Here is a 20,814-nt window from a genome sequence, read left to right on the forward strand (position 1 = left end):
TTTTCTATTTGCTGCCACATGCAGCAAAGTTGTTGTCAGCTTCTCAGGATTAGCACGACAGATCTGAAACTTCTTGTAAATATACAGGACATGGGAACGTTTTCTATTTTTTCCTTGCAAAGAGGAGATTATGTACTACAAATTCGTGAGTTTTTCTGTTTCTTCTTTTTAAAAATTATGTCAAAAAGAATCTCATTTCTCATCACTCAGAATAAGCAGCATAAGTCACAATATGGAGCTTTTGTTTACAAATGGTTTAATATTTGGAGAAACGCTACCAAATTCCAAATTTAATTAAATGATTCCACCTTTGAAGACATTACAAAGTAAATAAACCAAACCCTCAGAGCTATTAAAACTCACACAATTCTTTTAAAATAGGCCATAATTGTATTAAGATTATACAAAACAGTGAGAAAGAATTAACATAAATTCACACATTTACTGGAAAATAAAATCAAAGTAGACCTTCAGATATTTAATATAATCTTGAGCCAATTTTCTGATAATTTCATAGCCACTAAAATGCAGCTGTTAACGTTCTATTACATAAATTACTCCTAAAAGCCAAGGAATGCTGCCACTGAGGGCTTCTGTTTAGTCTGCATTTAACTACAGGAAATTGTGTGGTATCCAAAGTTTCGTCTCCCACAAATATAAGCTCTGAAAATAAAGAGAGAGATAGCAGAATCAATATTTGACTCAAGTGATATATAAATCTGGATATCAAAGAAACACAGAAAGCCCATATTTGCAAACTATTTGTGCCAATGGTAAAATATACATTATAAGGTGTAGATGGCTAGAATATATTCCAGAGGAACCTCGTAGCAGCGGCAGAAGAAACAGTTTGTAAAGAAGGAAACTGTCCATTAGTTAACATCAGACCTAACAAATTTGGTTCACTGCTCCAGCTCACTAACCTCTGATTCAGTCAAGGTGGATAGTTATGATCCATAGCACTTAATTGTAAAAACATATACAGCTTTTAATAATCTCCTGCTGTCTGAACTGGGATAAGTGCTGTAATGTGTCTCTCTGCCATAAGTAATGTAAATGGGCTGTTAGCAAATTTTTGCCTTTCAGTTCAAACAGTTTCAGGCAATGCTCGAGATGGTAATAGCTAGGTAAAGTTACATAGTCATTTTAATCACACCAATAAATACAAATGTCGTCTTGTGGGAAGCTTCTAATTAGCACCTGAACAACATCTGAGGTCCCAACATCCAATATATTATGGTTTTGTTTCCTGAGTGCTAAGGAGACTAACTTTGGGGGTTAATTTTAGCTGCATATTTTTGAACATGCTGTGCCCACATATGGTGGGCTGTGCAATACAAACATGCAGCATGTGGCTCCTTAATTGCCTCTCTTCCTTGTGGTCTGTACTCTTATCTTCTAATGTTCCAGAAACAAGAAGTAGCCGATTCATTAGGATACAGGGATGCTCTTGTGTTTAAGGCAGGAGATAATCTCAAAATATCTGGGACCAAATTCAGGCCATAACTGACTTCAGTGGAACTGCATAGGTGCAAATGAAGGCAGCATCTGATCCCTTGTGTGGTGTGCAGTAATCACACAGACAAGATGCTTGAAAGATCTTTTCATTCAGTACCTAACTCCCCAATGTCTGCTTTACATAACATGAGCCTGTTAAAAGGTACAGTTCCTCACACCTGGGTGCTATTCCTTACTCTGTCACAGATTTCACTTATGGCAGTTAGCTTAAAGGTGAATTTTCAGAGGACCTTCTCTTTGGGTTACCAACAGAGTGTTTGGCCAGTCAAGCCTAGGTTCACAGAAAATATGTTTTAGACCACCCTTGTTACTTGAAAAATTGTTTGCATTACAGCCTCCCTTCTGCTACAGATGAGAAGGAAAATGTACACATCCCCACAGATACAAATTTATGAAATTTCAGTAAAAATGAAATGAAGTTATGATGAATTTTCTGATCTGGGTAGGTTTATTTCCCTAAATTTGAGAAAAAAAACTGATCATTTCTATTTTAGTGCAATCCAGTGGTTTTGCACAACTCTGGAACTCGGTTCTATTACCAATATTTGGCTCTGAAGACAAGTTAGGAAGGCTCTTATATTTTATAAGAGCTTTGAGTAATGCATTAAGCCTCATCACTAGAGAATAGAAAATGTTACACTGTCTCAAACAGTTTCATACAAGGATTTGGCACATGCAAGAACATTCTTACAGCCTGTCTGATTAAATACATTTCACCAAGCATCATGGCAAATATACACTACAAACTAGTGTCCTTTCACTGAGGATATAACCAACTGCCAATTTTTGTCTTTGTCCTTAACTTGTCAGCTCCAATGGACATTATATTTAGTGGAGACTACTTTAAATATGGCAAAGGACAAGCAATCTAAAACATCAGCCCAGAAGCCAATATGTAAATTAATAAATGCAATAATTTAAATATAAAAGATTTCACCCAAGGGGAGAGCTTTTGAAAGTCTACACTGAGTGACTGTCTTCAGAAGGAAATGTTAATTAAACATCTGAACTACACTAGCAAGGATAGATATGAATTTAATATATTTTCAAAATGATTTGACACTGCAGGATCAGCAACAGATAAATTGGATAAATTAGAAATGGATAGCCTACATGATAAGACCTAAATGTGTTATGTCCTTGAGCAGCAGTCAGCCCCAATACTTTTTGTCATGAACTGCAACTAATACATGGTAGCTGCAGGCGTTCTAACATTCTAAGAGTGCAGGAAGCCTTGCTCACTTCTCACTTGCAATGCATGCTATTGGAAAAATTGAAAGGAAACTGGGAGGGTGTCTGAGTACTCATGGATTGTGTATATAATGAGTGAAATCACGGCCCCACTGAAGTCAACTGAGCTTTTCCAGTGACATCAATGGGGTCAGGAATTTCACCCTCTGAATCTGCAAATAATGAATCAAGCTCTGTGCTTCCAATCACTAACGTATTTGATTTTTTAAAAAATAATTTAATTTTCTCTCTTTCTAAGACACATAGTAGTCCCTCCCCACCCCAAACAAAGCCAACTGATTTTAAAACAGAAGATTATTCCTATTACCCAAATATGCCTTAAAATACAACTCCTTAAAATATATATAAGAACTTGCCCTCTCACAGAAGGTACCAAAGGAATACTGCAAAAGTCTCCTCAGCTTTGATCATTTACCTCATACACTCTGTAGACTCAGCAGGATGTATGGGACTCAAGGCATTCAGCTAATTCAGGATGAATAAATATTCAAAGGAGAGTACCCTATCAACCAGATTGGTTCCTTTATACTCTCTCCAAATCATCTGCCAAATCCTCTCTGTTCTCACTATGCAAGCTTCCACACTTAGGGTGGTGCCAGGGCTGGATTAAGACCTTTAGAGGCCCTAAGCATTGAAAAGATTATGGTGCCCCCCTCATGTAATTCAAAATAAAAATAATATACTGTAAAATAAAATTTTATTTTTTGAAATGACATTGAAAAAACTTACATGTATGCTGAAATTAAAATAGCTTTTTTCTAGATTTTCTGATTTGAAAAATTCTGGATAAGTTCATCGAAGCTGACTTGACGAAGCATGTCCGCTTCCATACACAATAGGGAAAGTGAATCAAGTCTGTCCTGACACATTGTTGTTCTGAGGGTTTTTCATTCTTTTTAGCTGAGAAAAAGCATTCTGTGGAGCAGTTAGTAATCATCAATGTTAGAAAAATATGTAGTGCGATCTCTACATTTGGAAATACACATTGTATTCCATCTTTCAATACTGTGTCATGAAGATCAATGTGACTGAATTTAATTTTTCCTGTTTCATTAAACTTTGCATGCGTATAACAGTGGAACTGCCGTACTTCACAGAGATTCATGTTCAAGTCAAGAGGGTACGAGTCAACTAGCTTTTGGGAACCTTGTGAATATTGTTCGTCAGATAAGTCCATATCATTTAGAAAAGAAAATCTACTTGATACTTCTTTGTACACTTCACCTCTCCTCTTCATATGAGCTTCAAGTGTATCAATTATAGCGTAGTAAGTAGATATGCAAAATTTGTTTCTATGATTCAATGCTGTTTCTGTTGCACTGCTATCATTTGCTTGTTTTTTCCTGATTCGTTTGCGGGACTGAGCTTCTTTGTAGTTAATATCAGGCAAGATATCTTTTGATATGTCTTCAAATCTTTCAAAATCATTCCTCAAAGTGCGTAAGTGGTCTGCTAATGATTGACAGAGGTCTGCACATGTTTTCAAATCCAATTCTTTTTCTTGGAGAGCTTGACTTATGTGGTAAAAGCTAAAAATGTATAAAGTAACTGGATTACTGAGGAAAAAAAAAAAAAACAAAACAAAAAAAAAAAAAAAACCACCTTACTGGCACCGGACAACAATCAACAGCACTGCAGCCAACAAGACAGACAGTGTGCAGCACATGGTATGAATATAGCATATTTGTTCTATTCTAAAAGTTTCTTCTGCATTCCTTGATAATGCCTTGACATGTTGGCAGCATTGTCATAAGATAGACCTCTGCACTCCCTCGACTTCCTCCTTGAGACTAGAAAGACCAGCACAGTCTAGTATCAAGAGAGGAACTGCAGAGTTCCTTCCCTTTCTTCCTTTGGCCCTCTTCCTACTCTAGCTTCCTCTCTTTATACTAACCACCCAGGTCCTTCTCCAGATGTGACTCATCTTTAAATTGTGCCTGGTCCACCCTCCAATTGCAACTACCTTAGTTTTCAGCTCCACTTAACTCTTTCATCATTTGTGTGCTGTGTACACCCCATCTCAAATATAAAAAAGAAAAAAAAATAATCAAAGCAACCAAAATCCAACTCTACAGTTTTGTGCTGCTGTATCATTGCTAATCCTGAGGTACTTATTCAGGGTCCATTCAGACCCCATAGATCTGTACAAAGAGTTCCTCACATGATATTGCTCTGAACACATAGAAAGGGGGGGAAGGCAAGACATTTACCTCTTGGGCACCATCCATTTCCCTATTGTCAGGCAGATGGAGTGATCTCTGCAGATCCAGGAATCTGCAGTGGCAAGGCAGCAAACCAAGGGCAGGATGGGCAGGGTGAAGAATGGAGCCAATTGGAGAGACACTTTTGCCCCCCGAGGATTAGTCACCAAAAATAAAGTTTCAAGCTGTATTAAGATGTCTTGCTTGCCCTCTGCCCCGCGTACATACACGGGGGAAGCCTTCCTTAAAGTGGGATCCTGTACTGGGAAGAAGGGGGAAGCTCTGGCAACATTCAGAAAGTGGAGATCTCCCTGGATAATTGGAGAGCTGCATAACTTGGGGGCTGTACCCCTACTTCTCTACCAAAGGCAGAAGGTCTCTCCACCTCATTTCCTCCAGGGGAACTAGGGGAAGACACCTTACAAAGAAGCTCACTGGAATTCTTAGGCAGTCAGGGTAGCCATCTATGAACTTTCCTCATTAGCTGGCATTACCTGGGTCTTCTGTTTTACTCAATACTTCACTTAAGTTAGAGTTACCTGAAGAAAAACTGACCCAGAATTTCAGAATTTGACCCTATATAGATACATTGGAATGATATCTTAGTAACACAGGCTTAAAAAAACATGAGAAAACCATCTGTGCTTCCTGGCAGGTCACTAATCTGTTAATCATTAGTTATATGATATATATATAACTGCCAGATTGCAATCCTTTAGGTGAAACCCTAGGCTTTTTAAGCAGATATATAAATGGCTTCTCTTAAGGACCTAGAAATATTTCACTGTCAAAAGACATGCAGTGAAACTGTTGCATACATAAGAAAATATTTTTGTAATATATTCTTTATTTAACTTGCTTGATAAATGTGTTCACAAACATGAATCTCTGTATAAAAATTACTGGTATTTTATATTACTTCCCCTACTTAGATAATTAACAATAGCCTTTCTTTTCTTTTTCTGCTTCACAAATGTAAATGCAAAGTTATTAGTAATCCTCCATTTGGTTCCCTATAATAGGTTTTCTATATATGTTGCTGCATTTATTTGGTACCTGATTTTTTGAATAAAATTACATGGTACTAAGCTGTCAAGGCATCTGTACCCCGTAGATGAAATACAGCTTTATAATTAATCAGTCACCATCTTATATTTGTAGATGACATGCAATATGCATTTTCTTGAACTCATAAAGCTGTTTTAAAAATTTATATTGTAAGCATGCCACTAAAAGGCTACTTTAATACTGAAAACGTTTGGTAATGAACATATGCATGTTTTTCAGTAAATTGGAACCAGAATGAGAAGTCTCTAACTGTGACTATAAATTAGTAAACTCTACTGTATACATTTATTACACCACATCTCTTTCCTCCGAGTTCTTTAATAGTTTTTCGCATAACAAAGCATCCATGTTTTAAAATGCAAATGAAAATTCAATTGAAGTAGTTCCTCTAGATAGAGCTGTATTTCCAACCATTGTAATACAAACTCTGAATGAATGCAATCTCTTACCAATTCAAATCAAAATCTGTTTTGGCTACAGAAGATACTTTTCCCCTCCTGGCAATATTAAAAAACACACCCCTCAAATATTGCAAAAAAAAAAATCCTTAATGAAAAATGTAAATTGTATGGGAAGACTACACAGGAAGAGCAAATGTTTTCCCTTCATTTGACTTCCTCAGAGAACTTTAAAAAAAACCCATAATCCTTGCTTAATATTAAGATATACACAAGATCTAGTTTAAATTATTTAATTATTATTCACTTATTTGGTACCTACATCTTACAAAGATGATACCCCATTTTGCCCATCTATAAGCTTCATAATCAGTGTCTTGATTTCTAACTATTGGACTAAATCCTCAGCTGCTTTGGAGCAAGGGTTGGTGTGGCTGAGATGCAGGATGGCAAAGATTGCTATAAACTGGGGTAGGCTGGTGGCCCAACCATCTCCAGAGGCAAATTAGAGCATCTTTTAGGCTGCTTTACTTTGTTCCAGCTATTACAGCCTCCCGAAGGCCATTATGGTAGAGAGGATTGTTGAGTACAGTGCCCTCCAGCTCCACGATACTCTTATACCAGGGAAGGAGCAGATCATAGAGAGGTGTCTGGAAACAATGACTTTATACCAAAAGAGCATTTCTCCATGTCAGGGGAATCCTCAGCTGCCTATTTAGTGCTTCTTTAAGGTCCCTTTGCTCTACAAACAGGTCATGGCATGGGCCAGAATCTGGCTAGCTTACTTCACTTACAAAGTTACCCTTTCTTGTGAGCGTTTCCCATATTTTATCTTGTATCTGGAGTACCCAAACTATTCTGTTATAAGCAGTGTATATTACATGCCCATGTATTTTATATTTTTCTCAGTTACACCAGTGCCACTCCATGGACCTCAATGGCATAACCCGAGCACACACGGAAGTAGCAGAGAAATATATTTTATACTCACAAGATTACATATCATATGTCCTGTAATTCTACAATAATGGAATTAATCTTTATGGGAAAAACTCTCATTAATTATGCCCCTACATCCAGCCCCACACTGACTTCAAAACAATTGCATAGAGACTTGAATCCCTTATTTACTGTCATTAACCTTTTTTTAACAGCAGATTAGGAATGAATTCAAGAAGCTGATTTGGATCACTGAAATACCAGGATTTTGGATGTCATCTTCTTCATAAAATGTGGTGCTAATTTAGCTTCAACCATCACATAAAAGGGGCCTGACCATTAAGTGGCACCCATTCTAGTGGGAGTTATGCCTACAACTGATGGGAATATTTTGTCCAATATTTGTATTAAAGATGTTTCCATAAAGAATGACTGTGCAGCACAAAGGATCAGTGCCAATTCATTTCTTATGCTAGGCAGTTCATAAAAAAGTTGACATTCCCCTGGAAATGGTAAATTGGAACAGAATTTACTACTAATAGTGTTGGTGTTTCACCCAGCAGGGAAACTGGGACATGGGGGAAGAAGAGAGAGGAGGCAGAGACAGGAGCATTCCATGCTAGGAATGGAAGTTGATCTTGGTTCCTGCCTGACCCCAAGAAAGGGGGAACATAGCTCTTGCAGTCACACCAAGACTCCTTGAACCATCCCTGGCTGAGTAGGTCAGGAAAAAAAAACAACTTTAATTAAAACTCTGCTTCTCTTCAAATACGGTAACACATTTTTCCTAAGAATTGTTTTAGAGCTCAATGCATGAATTCTCTGTCCTCTTGATTGTTTATTAGTCTCAAAGACACAATAGAAAAATAAAACTTTCACAAGTGTCGTTTGGAACTGTTCATTTTCCCCCCCTCTCGTCGCTGCCCTGCTCCCTTGAGTGAATTAGGACATTTTCTTTGATTCTTTTTGCAAAATATCAACTAAGTATACCTCAAGGGAAAAACTTGAGTCATGCTGACTTATCGTTAGGAACTTTTCATTGTCATTGAGACATTATTCCAAGAGCACTGCACTGCTAAAAAAAATTCAAACAAATTATTTGCTCACTATAGGGATAACTAGTTGAAATTTAACAGTGTGATATACAGAAAGTCAGAGTAGATGCTTTAATGGCCCCTGCTGGCCTTAAACTGTGAACAAAAGTGGAACATCCAGGAAAATCACTGCAATGCCAGCTGATTTGCTGTTTCCTTATCTACAGCCACAATGACATACAAAGAAAACAACCTTTGTGTTCAGTGCACCTCTGTGAACACTAAGATAACATACCTACAACTGAAATATTTCAATCACAACCCATTTCGACTTAAAAGTGCTTTATTGACATACCCCATCCAATACAGCAAAAGACGATGAGCCTAGAGACTACAGAATTATTATTTGTGCTGTTAGTGCTGAATCAGGGTCAGGGCTCCATTGTGCTAATTATTCTACAGTCACATAGATATGGTCCCTGCCCCCAGCCTCCCAAAAAACTTTGGAAACTAATCTGAGTCAGCAAACAATAGGAGGAAAGGAGTGGGAGCATAAGAGTAACAGCAATAAGTTCATGCATCTATGCAGACTAGCTGTAGATATAGTACAGCTCCCAGCAAAGTCTATGGCAAATCTTCCTTTAAATTCAGTGGGATGAGGATCAAGGCTTGTTGATGGCTCAACATCATGTAGAAGTTTCAGGGATAGGTGTAAGGGTGAGGGGGCGGGGGGAAGAGAGGGATTTTTTCCTTAAAATTGCTATCAACTGCTGTCCGATCTCCTGTTGCTGTAAGTTCAGAAGTGGGTTTTGAGAAGGGGTCTGAAGGAGCGGAGGGTAGTGGCCTTACAGGCTTGATCATAGATGGCACTCAATCTACCGGGGGTGGCACAAAAGAAAGTGTGAAGACAGTTGTAACAGAAGACAGGAGAGGCTGTAGCCATTTTGCTGGCCGGGGCAGAAAACATTTTTGGCACATACCACGTGCCTCACCCCCAAGCAGCCAGCTAAAATCTCCACAGAAGAGAAAGAAGGGAGGGGATGGGGAGGCTACCAATCACTGGCAGGGAGGGGCAAGGAAGATCATTTCAGCAGCTGTGCTTTGTGTGAACTGAAGAAAGGCGCGAGTTGTCAGGGTTGCCAAAGAAGTGGTAACAGTAATCAAGACATGAGAATGAGGGCCTGGACAATGAAGCTTTGTTCACTAGCATTCCTGTTCAATAGCATTCAATGGCCCAGCCTGTGGACCAGCTTGCACTGTGGTACAAGGGACTATGCCCTCCCCACCCTTTACTCCCTTGCACTAACAGTGGGCGAAGGCAGCAGACTCACCAAGCTACTCTCATTTTCCCCCACCATGCAAGTGGGTGGGAATGGGCTGGATGGAGAGGGGCATGGTTGGAGGCCACAATGCAATGCACCACATAGTATAGTTATACCAGTATGCTGGAGGATGTACACTACACCAGGAATAAGCCAGACACATGTTATTTTCCCCCACAGAACAGGGGGAAAGTGGGATGCAGATTATGGCTCAGTCTCATAGTCTATCTTTTTGTCTAGTTCAGATACAGCACAATAACGTGTTGCTTGTAGTAAGCATTTCCAAAACAAAAGTTTGGGCCATATGTGTGTTAGTTTTATTTTTTCGACAAATGCCAAGTTATTCCAGACTGTGAAAAAAAATTGTTCAGTTAAAAGACCAATTTTCCACAGGGGAAGGGGAATGACAAAAACAAACAAACAAACAAACAAAAAAAACACCCAAAAAGCAGTTTGACTGAAAATTTTTGGCCAGCACAAATGAATACGCACTACATTGTCAGTGCACCACTGTGATGTCATCACAACTGGTGAATAAGGGTCCAGTTCTCTAAAGGCTAGATTCACAAAAATACTTATGCAGTGTGACACTGATTGTTGCAACACCTGATTTGAGGGGCTCCTTATACAACACTGTGATTCACAAAGCCTAGGTTCCTTATACAATGAACGAGGAGAGAGAGGTGCCTCAGAATGTAATCCACAAAATCCACTGCACTAGGGTGGAGAGCTGTCTAAGCCAGCCAACGGAAGATACCAAGGAGAGGGAGGTGTCCTAAGTCCCATGTCTCTCATGAAGATGAGATACACCTGTCTCTACTAGCAATTCACAGATGGGAACACCTGTGATGGAGTCATACAAGTTAGGTGCCTACGTCAGTTTCTGTGATAATTTGGCAGGCACCTACCTTATTCCACACAAATCAGCTGGAGGAGGAGAAGGGATGTGTTGTCCACCTTTGCCAAGAGGTTAGAGCACCCACATGGTATGCAGGAGGCCAGGTTCAATTTGCTTCTCTGTCTGAAAAGGAGAAAGGTGGGAGACCTCTCTAAATCCCCCTCTGAGCTATGGGATAATTTGATATGGGGCTCTACCACTTCCCCCTGTTGAAGCTGTTGCACAGGGTATAAATACTTAAAGAGTCACTGGAGCAGGGGGACTGGACCCTGAGTCTCCTCCTCCCAGGTGGGTGCCCTAACTAGAGTCAGTCTCTCCCTCACATGTGTACATGCCCAGTATATATACAGGGGAACAGCTTCAAGAAGATGGGGGAAATGAACCTGGGTTTCTGACGTCCTAGGTAAGTGCTCTAGCCACTGGGCTAAAGGTAGGCACCACCAGCTCCTGACAGATTTTGCAAGTAGGTGGCTTCTGAGCATGCCTACCCTATTGGGCTTCACATGCAAAGATAGGCAGAAGAGCACCTATCTTCTCCTGGTTCGCGGATAACTCTGGGAGTTAAGCAGGATGTAGGCATCTGACACTCAGAATGAGGCAGCAGTGTACACACTCATGGGCAAAAGAACTTAGGCACTTGGGGAACTTTTATCCTGGAAATTTAATTGCCAAGTGAGTTTAGGAGCCTACAGGGTTCAGCAGAAGTTTTGCGGACTACTTTGGAGCTTGAAACTTGGACTTTGGTACCTAAATATGGCATTTAGGCACCCAAGTCTGGAATATAAGTGCATAAACACCTGTGTGAATCTGGGCCTAAAGTTCTTACTCATGACAGTAGTCCCATTATTTTATGGAACTATTCATATGAATAAGGGTTTGAAGCATATACTCAATTTTGCTGTTACTTGAATAAGATAATGTATAGCACTAAGTAAGAAAAATACTCAAACCTGTATTGGAGTAAGTAAAACAGGGAATTCAAGCAAGTGTTCTATATAATAGGGGCTATGCCTATAGCTCATTCTTTAATTTAGCTAAAAAAAAAAAACATTAAAACACATCAGCTGTCAGCTATTAAGTACCAAATGAAGACATTCTGAGTATAGAGTCAGCTGTGGTTGCATTAGAGGATGGAAACATTAGCTGTGGCACTAACATCATTGTGGTTTACTCTGTATGATTATAAATGCATGTTTTTATGGTGCCCTTTGCAATTTATTGTATGCACTAATTATTATGCATCATTGGCAGATTTTCTTAATGACATAAATACTCATCTGGCATTGAGATTATGTTGTTGTGTGTGTATTTTATAGTGTGTAATTGTATGATATAAATAAACTGACCTGTGCAAGAAGGCCCTGTGAATCGAAGTATATTTTTGCTATACAATATTAGTGATATTAGCCAATTATATATTTCTTATAAGTTTTAAAGTAACAGATTGCAGTATATATGTCCAACTTGTAAAACAAGGAAGAGAGGGATGAAAGAAGATTTCCCTTTTGGAATGATTTACCATTTAAAAAAAAGCATTCATCTAACTGTATATGCACTTTTATACAGCAAATGACCCTGGAAGCCTAGAAAAGCAGTTTGGAAGGATTGCTTTCTATTCGTGCTACAGGAGCTGCCTCAGTTAACTGATTAAAATTTTATTGTGGGACTAAAAGTCAGATATCTTTGTCTTAAAAATGAATCAAAACACATTCTGTGCTATGAGCTACTGAGAAAATAATTACTATAGCAATGAAATAAACTTTCTACAAAAAGTTTGACAACACCTGTTATTAGTTACTGAAAGAGGTGGTGGCTAGTCCTTGGATTTGTCTGAGCTGCTCTCAGTGCAGGATCTGGCACAAGTGGCTTTACATTACACTCCCTTTATGTCTGCTTACTCCAGGGACTTATTCCAGATGTAAAGTAAGTCTACACTTTGACCTAAAGGTGTAATTCCCAGCTCAAGAAGACGTACCCACACTATCTCTGAAACAGCTACATGCTAAAAATAGAGTGTAGCTGGAGTAGCGGAAGCTGAAGAAGGGGCTAGTCATTCCTAGTATATAACTAGTGTCTCAGATGGCTATGTATTGATGTAACTCAGGACAGAGTTTGGCCTTTGAAATAGTTTATATTGATTTTAAACCCCTTTTTAAAAACTCTCGAGGGGCTTACTATTTCTAAAAGTTACTAAAAGTTGGCAGAGTAGTTTTGAAGGAAAACATTGTCCTAAAATACTAAGAGTCATAAAAAAGCATCAGCGTGATTGACAATTTAAAACAAAAAACAATTAGTTACATATTATTCACCAGAGTGGTGAATATTATATTATTAACATATTATAGTTACATATTATTCACCAGAGTGGAAAAATTCATTCATGACTGAGCCCTTAGAAACCAATCTTGTACATTCTTCTGGACTGAATTTGCAAAAGAAAGGTATCCATATTATTGATTTCTCCTATAGAGTTTTCTTAGCTCTGGGTATGTGGGGTTTCTTAAACGTTTCTCTCCACTATTCTCATTTTTCACCTACCTACCTCCCTCTCCCTCTCTCACACACACGTACGTTAGAGTGACTGCACGAGATCAACCCATCCCTTGTATGTAAGTGTCTACATATAGCTCACTCCAGAGCCTGTCAATATTGCTCCAAGATAGGTCAGATGAGGTCACACTTTCTCCAGAATAGCAAATCATTCTGCCCTGTAGGAATACTCCAACCCAGCAAACCAGGAACTAGGTTTGGGCTAGGATACCTGCATAATGTTCTGTCATTAGATCTTTCTATTGCCCCTTCTATCATTCTTTTCACTGTTATTTTATCATGTTAGTTTGGGGCTTGTAGAAGATGCCACAGACAGACAGTCATGGAGACTAAAATGCACAAGTACAGCATGAGCAGTGGCAGTGCAAGTTTTCCAACAGTGCCCCATCAATGGGCCTCAATCATGAGCTGCATGGACCACCTGTCTGAGGCAGAACAATAGTTCAGGTTCAATACCCATTCAATCCTTGGCCTTTTCGGTAACCTGCTAACAAACTGCTGATTTTGCAATGAAGACAGCTGCCCTCTTAGACCAATCAAGGGACATAAGAAGGTGAAAATCTTTTGTTACCACCAACCTGGGAAAAATTTAAACTGGTTGGGTGAAAACCTTAATGGGTTGGATTTTCAGAAATGCCTAAAGGAGTCATGCACCCACCCAACTTCCATTGATTTTCAGTGGAAACTGGGTGACTAACTCTCCTGAGAGATTTATGGAAAGCCCAGGGCCCTAAGCCACGTAACTCAGTTAGGCCTTCATCCTTTTGATTGTTTCTTCCCCACCGAGATATTCATAGGCTGGTGGGCAGAGTGGAAAAATGAATAATGGTATCAACAGCAGCAGAGTTTGAGTCCTTTTCCTCAGGTCTTTCTTTTAGTCATTCATAAACAAAGGATTCCAAAACAAAAACATACCATAGCAGGTCTCAATTACCAGAAACCTTCCCAACTACTTAGCCAGCTGTGAGGGGAGGACAGGTACCCAGAACCACTACAACCACTTCCCCTCTACCTTTATTGCATTTCCCTCCACATGCAGTCATCCATGCAACAGGTCGAAGTCTGATTAATCGCTCAGTGTAAGTGTAAGTGTAAGTGTGTAAGTGCTGAGGCTTGCGAAGTACCTTTCTATAATACTTATAAAAACATACAATGTTCTATATCTACTGATCACCTCAAGATAAAGAAATCCCCTAAGTCAGGGTTGCATCATTAATTCACAAGGTTTTACTTATTTAAGTTTATGTCATCCTCCCAGTCAAAATGCAGAAAAAAAACCTATCCCACAAGCATAATCATTTTCTCACTACCAAACACGTAATCACCTCAGCTGAAGGTTTACATTAAAGGCAATTAATTTACTAATTAGTTCAGCAGTTACTTATTACATTGAAATTTAAATGTACGACTCAAATGTTTATTTTGTAATCATGTTACATTAATGCTAATTAGTGATGTATTTATTGCTTCATGGATTACATTTAAATGCTCTACTCAAAGTTTGACATTAAATTGCACCTAGCTAGTTAAGAAGGTACTAATGTATTGGCTAATTTCAAATCCCATTACAATGGCATAAGTATTGTGTGTGTGTTAAACTGGTTCTAAAAATCTATTGTTTTTATATGTCACTTAAAGCATGTGGTGACTCACTCTGTGAATGGGATGACAGATCTCTTATATAACAGCAAAAGGATTAGATGTATGAAGCAAATGTTTTGTTTTTCTAATCTGACATTTCTTGTGCTCTAATGCAACTCATAATGAAGAGACTTTATAAACATTTTTTCCAATCCATTTAGATAAATAAAATCACTTGGAGCTTGTGAAGAAAAACAGCAGTACAATTATGGAATGCCTAGAGAATTGTCTCTGAAGGAATTTCCTAGGTATTTTCTTGTAATTAACTGACATTGTTCATTTCTTGACACTCCAAGAAAAGAGGATGGTATGGTCCTGATGATGATGAGAATACAATATAAAAAGACATAGACAACAGGTATAAACACACAGTGTATGTCCCGATTCTGACCTCACTGGTGTACCACCACAAATTTGAGCTGGAATAAGTTGAACTAGGATATAGCAAGACTATTATGTTTCAGTAGTGTTCAAAGAGTCTAAATGGGATTAAGTGCTGTCCATACATATAGTCAGACAAAGTGCTTGACCTGAAAAGCATGTATTTTAAATTTTAAGAAATGATTTAAGGAATAGGTGAGAGAGAGACTAACACTGATGTTTGGGGCATACACCTGGGATGCAGGAGTCTCAGGTTCAAGTCATTGCTTTGAATCAGGCAGACTAGGAACTAGAAGCTTGGACTACCACATCCCAGGTGAGCGTCCTAACTTTTGTGTGTGGTATGTGTATGTGTGTGTCTTCTGTGCCCTACCCCCACCCCACAAATCTTGGGCCAGAGAAATATTTTTGTCCAAACAGATAGGTTTACATGAAAAAATTCAGCTTTGACAGAAAAAAGTTGTGTCTAAAATTTGTTGACCAGCTCTAGTCCCCAGTCTTTTGCTTGGTTTAATTCTTCCTTCCAGCTACTGTAACTTGCAGTAGTGGACTGGCCTAGCACACATTAACCCAAGGATCTGTGATCACAATGGTGGCACAGAGAGAAAATGACTTTACCCCTTACCCCTCAAGATGCCAAAATTCCAGGCCTTAATATTCCTATTTTATAAATTACCAAATTCAGGAATGTTTTTCCTATCACATATGAACATTAAATTATATCATTAAACATATCACCGAACTATTTGTCTAAAAGAAGTGACAATGTATTTAGATCTACAGGCATAGGTGAGATTTCTTCAGGAAGCATAGAAATCTTCTCACCATGTATGCCATCTTGATGATTGATGGGTTTATTTTAGGACATATCCTTTACTTTGATGTCAGCTTGAGTCATAAGTTTCATTCACTTTTTAATAACTGTCAAGACTTTTACAATCACAGGCCCCAGTAGCAGGGATTTTATTATTACCATCATCATCTTACAGAACTGTTAGGCAACACGTTCGAAAAATGATCAGACATCACAATGTGACCTTCAAACATTTTATTTTTCTAGAAAACTGCAATAAAACAAAACTATTGCCAAGTTCTCTTTGCCCTAATAACTGGTTAAAATACTGTATCATCCAGGGATATACCACCTTTGTTTTCATAAAACAAGTTGTCACTGAGCTTTACATTTTTCATTTTACAGTAAATGGGGCCATAAATATTATCAGCTCAGCCTTTTAAAGACTCTTCTCTAAACTTTTGTTGAGGCTGAAGAAATAATACTTTATATTTGTATAATGCCTTTCAACCCAAAGTGAGTTTTCAAGCTATATACAGACAAGACTACTGAAATAGAGCCACCTCTGGGGCAAAGCGGTGAGTCAGCCAATGCGTAGCACACCACACAACAACTGAAGTAACTTTGGTCAAGAATACCTGAACTAACTGCTATTGTTACCAAAAGTACCAGGTAATCGTTAATGCCCATGTAAAGCAGACAGGACCTCAGTTCTGAAAGACCCTCATGAAGTAAACTAATCAAATAAATGTGAGTACATATATAAATGGGTTATCTTGTACGTTAACTTTCCATTGACAAAGGATTAAATAAATGATGATTAGATGTTATTTATAAGCATTTTACAGACATGAGGGGTGTATGGGGGATACTAGAGAGGGGTAGTACCTCTGTTGGAGGAACACTTCATGCTCCTTAGGGAGTAGTTCATCTGTTTTGCTCCCCACCTACACCTAGCTCTCACCTGTGGCTCCAAGTAGCTGTTTGCATGTGACAGCAGCCACACCCTGGTAAACGGCTTCAAAAGAGTGGGCTAACCTGGGTGAGGGTAGCCAATGGGTCTTTTACCCTCAGCGAGATAGGGAAACTTCCTTTCTCTGGCATGCAAAGATTGTTCTGGCAGATTGGGCAGAGGAAATCAATTTGTGATTCAGGGGCCATGAAGGTAATTCATCAACATGCGTGGGTCATGGAGAACATGACTGAAGATGCCCTGGTCACCCACTACAGCTAAGGAAGTCCCCAGCCATACCTATTCTTTGTGCCTCTATAGCAATCTAGAATCTAGAATCTATAGCAAACTAGAATCTGGCTTCCGCAGCCGAGAGAGTGGGACTGCCCCTGTGCAATGGCTTTCTCACTCAAAAATTCTCCACACAGGTTTTCTCACAACTCTCATCCTATTAACATCATTTTACCAAATCTCACCAGCGTCAACATTAGATTATTAATCCAAGTCCTGCAGCAATGGGGGCGTGGCAAAGCAACAGATGGAGATGATCACTGGCAGTTGTAGCCACAATCCTGCATGTAGCTGGCCTTGGGACTAGAGGCCATTCAGCTTCATCCCTGAGGCAGCGGAGAAGTTCAGCAGCATCCTAAGTGACTGAGCAGCCCTTTTTAGAGTAGCACTGCTCACGCTTTTTAAGGGACGGGGCTAGAAAAGGTGCCCTAAACATTACCTGCCCTATAACATCTGACCAGACTACCGCAGCTGGCAGATCATCCTACAACTGTCGAAAAACAATCAAGAATAAAAGACTCATTCTAGGAGCATGGAATGTCCACACACCTCCTGGAAGGAGGTAATGCACAAAGGCCTGTAGTCACTTCACAGCGCAAGTGCCCCAGTAAAATAGCCTTCAACATAGCAAAGGTCAAGCACACCAACTACCAAGTGCACATTCAGCAGTCACTTGACGACAAGCTTTTATCATGCCCGCCAATCACTGGCAACCCAACAGAAAAATGGAACCAGTTCAAACGTGATTATTGATGCAGCTTAATCAGTGCTAGTGCCAAAGAAAAGGCTACACTATGATTGGTTTGATGAGAATGAGGATATTTCCAAACTCCTAAATGACAAGAAGAAAGCATTTGTTGAATGGCAGAATGAACTCACTTCCATCTCAAAGAAAAATAGGTTTAAGTACTGTGATAGACCCAGGCCAGTTGGGTACAGCAGAGAAGTAGAAGGCAGATATACTGGCCATTGGATTAACAATTTTCTGTTCCCTGATTGACCAGACCAGGGGCTGCTCCAAACTAATAAGAACACCTGACTCCAGTTAACCTGCAAAGAGTCAGGTGAGGCCATTAAGCTAATGTGACCACCTGGCTCTAATTAAGGCCCCTCTGATACTATAAAAGGGCTCACTCCAGTCAGGCAGAGGAGAGCCAGACGAGATGAAGTATGGCTGAAGGGCTGGTTAATGAAGACACCCTCAAGTCATTGGTAAGGGTGAAGAAGGGAGAAGCAGGAGAGCTGTGTGGAAGTGGCCCAGGGAAATGTAGCAACCCTGGCAGTGACAGATTGGCTGCCAACAGCTACTACCAGTAGGGTCCCTGGACCGGAACCCCAAGTAGAGGGTGGGCCCGGGTTCCCCCCCAACCCACCACTACAGAAACACCTCCTGGAAGGGGTAAACAGGCCCTTGTCAGGACAGGAGGCTAAACTGTTTTGCTATAAGGCCCTCAGAGCAACAGAGACTGTGGGAATTCTCTCACCAACCTCCTTGCTGGCTTATGATGAAAAAGGCTCAGCAGACTGTATCCCTGGCCCTAGAGAGAGAAAGGCTATGTGGAGGGTTGCAGTGAGCCTCTGAAGCTAGCATAAACTGCCTGGAAGCACGGGACCCACGGGGACAAGGTCGGAGCTCTGCCACAGTACCTACAGAGCAAGGCCAAGTCTGAACTGAGGAGAATGAAGGATGAGTGATGGGAAAGGAAAGTTGCAGAAGTTCAGAATTATGCAGATACAAACAACGCAAAGATGTTCTTTGAATCTCTCAAAGCAGTCTACGGACCATCTAAATCGAGCACGGCCCCTTTGAAGTCAGCAGATGGCACAACCCTCATCAAAGACAAGGAGGGAATCCTACAGAGATGGGCTGAATACTTCAATAGTCTCCTCAATAGACCATCCACAGTGGTTTGGCATGTCCTTGATCATCTACCCAAGAAACCCATCAAAGAGAATCTTGATCTCCCTCCAATCAGTTGAGGAAGTTATGAAAGCCATCAAACTGAACTCTGGCAAAGCCTCTGGAAAGGATGGTATTCCAGCAGAACTGTATAAAGTATCAGGCCTCAAGGCCATCAAGGTGTTTCATGATGCCTTGAGTATCATTTGGGAGGAAGAAGAAATGCCACAAGACTTTAAAGATGCTATAATTGTATCACTGTTTGAAAACAAAAGCAGCAAAGCTGACTGCAGAAACTACAGAGGCATTGCTCTCCTCTGTACATCAGGGAAAATACTAGCTAAGAGGGATGTTTATTCCTGTTTTCTGTAACTTTAAGGTTTTTCCCATAGGGGAATCCTCTGTGTTTTGAATCTGAATACCCTGCAAAGTATTTTCCATCCTGATTTTACAGACATGATTTTTACTTTTTTTTTTAAAATAAAATTCTTCTTTTAAAGAACCTAACTGATTTTTCCATTGTTCCAAGACCCAGGGGTTTGGGTCTTTGATCATTTTGTAACCAATTGGTTAGGATATTATTCTCAAGCCTCCCCAGGAAGGGGGGTGTAAGGGCTTGGGAGGATTGCTGGGGGAAGAGGAACTCCAAGTGGTCCTTTCCCCTGGTTCTTTGTTAAATCACTTGGTCGTGGCAGCATTACTTAAACGCAAGGTACAAGGGAGAATTTGTGCCTAGGGAGCTTTTAACCCAGCTGGTAGAAATAAGTTTAGGAGGTCTTTCATGGGGGTCCCCATGTCTGTACCCTAGAGTTCAGAGTGGGGAGGGAACCCTGACAGCATTTTTCATCCATCGATCTTAAAGTCCTTACAAAGCAGGTCTGTATTGTTATACCCTTTCTACTGCTAGGGAAATGGAAAGCTGAAATGACTTGCCTAAGGTCACCTGGTGGGCCAGTGACAGAATTGGGAACAGAACCCAGCCTTCCAAATCCCAACCCAGTCCTCCATCTGATAAACTGCCAAATCACTAAGAAGTGTTACATATGGTATAAAAAAATACTTTTGCTCTATTAGCATCTGTAACAACCTATGACAATTGATTATTTAATAAATATCTATTAATATTCAGTATTAACACTTTATAAACTTTTTAAATGGAACCTTAATATAAAATGTGACCTATAAATGTGCAGAAATAGCATCAATTGCTCCTACTCCTAATCCCAACATGAAATTAGTATAGTAATAACCAATAACAATGGGCCAGATTCTACTCTAAATCTGCTACTCACATCACCAGCAAGAAGCCTGGCTTCTGCAAGAGTTATGTTTCGAGGGACTATTGGTACAACTCAGCTGAAAAGGAGCTTTATCAGTTTGGCCAAGCAAGTGGCACAAGCACAAGACTGAATAATGCTATGGGATTGAATAGTTAATGCTTTTGGAGCCAATTACCCTCGCAAAGGATTCACAGTAATATATGGGACTATTCTGAGATGATCAGTGCAGGATTGTTGAGTGGAGCAAAGCTGGCTTCCCTCCACTTCTGCATTTCCCCCCAGACTGGTGTATGTCAGGGGCTGATTCGGCTGTTTTACTGGCTTTACGCCAACTGGGAATTCTCCCTATTCAGGGACTCACAGGGAAATGTTAAGTAGTTGGTTAAGTTCACTCAAC

At 39.8% G+C, this 20,814-nt stretch overlaps 1 long non-coding RNA gene across 1 annotated transcript in view; it reads right to left on the reverse strand.

Annotated features, from left to right (window-relative positions):
- Window positions 1-239: 239 nt before the first annotated feature.
- Window positions 240-20,814, reverse strand: part of LOC122455893 — a 46,142-nt gene continuing 25,567 nt past the window's right edge. Inside the window, exon 2 of the long non-coding RNA XR_006274401.1 lies at window positions 240-663. This is a non-coding gene — a long non-coding RNA (uncharacterized LOC122455893). The remainder of the gene's footprint in view (window positions 664-20,814) is intronic.

The sequence above is a fragment of the Dermochelys coriacea genome, chromosome 9 (genome assembly GCF_009764565.3).
Source record: "Dermochelys coriacea isolate rDerCor1 chromosome 9, rDerCor1.pri.v4, whole genome shotgun sequence".
In the NCBI taxonomy this organism is placed as follows: Eukaryota; Metazoa; Chordata; order Testudines; family Dermochelyidae; genus Dermochelys; species Dermochelys coriacea.